The following is a 1,616-nucleotide window of genomic DNA, read 5'->3' as shown; positions in this document are numbered from 1 at the left end:
ACATCCGTTTTGACTTTTTTATTCTTTCTTGTCTTCTCAATGACTTTTTGCTTTCTTCATGTATGATGTTCTTGATGTCATCCCACAACTCTTCTGATCTTTGGTCTTTAGTGTTTAGCGTACCAAATCTGTTCTTCAGATGATCTATAAATTCAGGTGGGATATATATTCAAGGTCATATTTTGGCTCTCGTGGACTTGTGTTCATGTTCTTCAGCTTCAGTTTGAAATTGTATATGAGTAATTGATGGTCTGTTCCATTGTTTCCCCCTGGCCTTGTTTTCACTGATGATATGGAGCCTGTCCATCGTCTCTTTCCATTGATGTAATCAGTTTGATTTCTGTGTATTCCATCTGGTGAGGTCCATGTGTATAGTTGTCTCTTATGCAGTCTAAAGAAGGTATTTGAAATGAACAAATCATTTTACAGAATTCTATCATGCATTCTCCAGCATCGTTTCTATCACCAAGGCCATATTTTCCAACTACTGATCCTTCCTCTTTTCTCCCAACCTTTGCATTCCAATCACCAGTAATGATCAATACATCTTGATTGCATGTTTGATCAATTTCAGATTGTAGAAGTTGGTAGAATTCTTCTATTTGATCCTCAATGGCTTTAAGGGTTGGTCGGTAAATTTGAATAATAGTGGTATTAACTGGGCTTCCCTATAGACGCATGGATAGTATCCTATCACAGACAGCATTGTACTTTGTGACTTTTCTGGATATGTTCTTTTTACAATGAATGCATCACCATTGCTCTTCAATTTGTCATTCCTGGCATAGTGAATCATGTGGTTCAAAGTGGCCAATACCAGTCCATTTCAGGTCACTAATGCCTAAGATATCGATGTTTATGTGTTCCATTTCATTTTTGACAACTTCCAATTTTCCCAGATTCATAGTTTATACATTCCATGTTCTGATTTTCAATGAATCTTTACAGCTGTTTCTTTTCATTTTGAGTTGTACCCATCAGCAAATGAAGGTCCCGTGGGCTTTTCTCCCACAAGCTTTACTCCATTTGTGTTATCAGGATCAACTCTATTTTGAGGATGCAACTCTTCCCCAGTCGCATTTTGAGTGCCTTCCAATCTGAGGGGCTCATTTTCTGGCACTATATTCATCAGGTTTTCAGTAACTAAATATTCAGAAGTAGTTTGTCACTCTTTCTTCCTAGTCTGTCTTTGTCTGGAAGCTCATCTGAAACCTGTACACCATGGGTGACCCTGCTGGTATTTAAAATACCAGTGGCATAGCTTTCAGATTCACAGCAACTCACAAGCCACCACAGTACAACAAACTGACAGACGAGTGATGGCGTAGTGGTTACGAATCGGTCTGCTAACCCAAAGTCGGCAGTTCGAAACTACTAGCTGTTCCATGGGGAAAAGATGAGGCTTTCTACTCCTGTAAAGATTATAGCCTCGGAAACCCTGTGCAGGGTCACTATGAGTCAGAACCAACTCCATGGTACTTAACAACAACAAATGTGATGGCTGGAGTCCTGGTGTGGTGCTGTGGGTTAATACGCCAGACTGCAAAGCCATTTGAACTGCAAGGTCGGCAGTTCAAGCTCACTGGTTGCTCCTTGGAAACCCTATACAGGGTCGC

This window comes from Chrysochloris asiatica, unplaced genomic scaffold (genome assembly GCF_000296735.1).
Source record: "Chrysochloris asiatica unplaced genomic scaffold, ChrAsi1.0 scaffold00207, whole genome shotgun sequence".
NCBI lineage: Eukaryota > Metazoa > Chordata > Mammalia > Afrosoricida > Chrysochloridae > Chrysochloris > Chrysochloris asiatica.
This window is presented reverse-complemented; position numbering follows the sequence as displayed.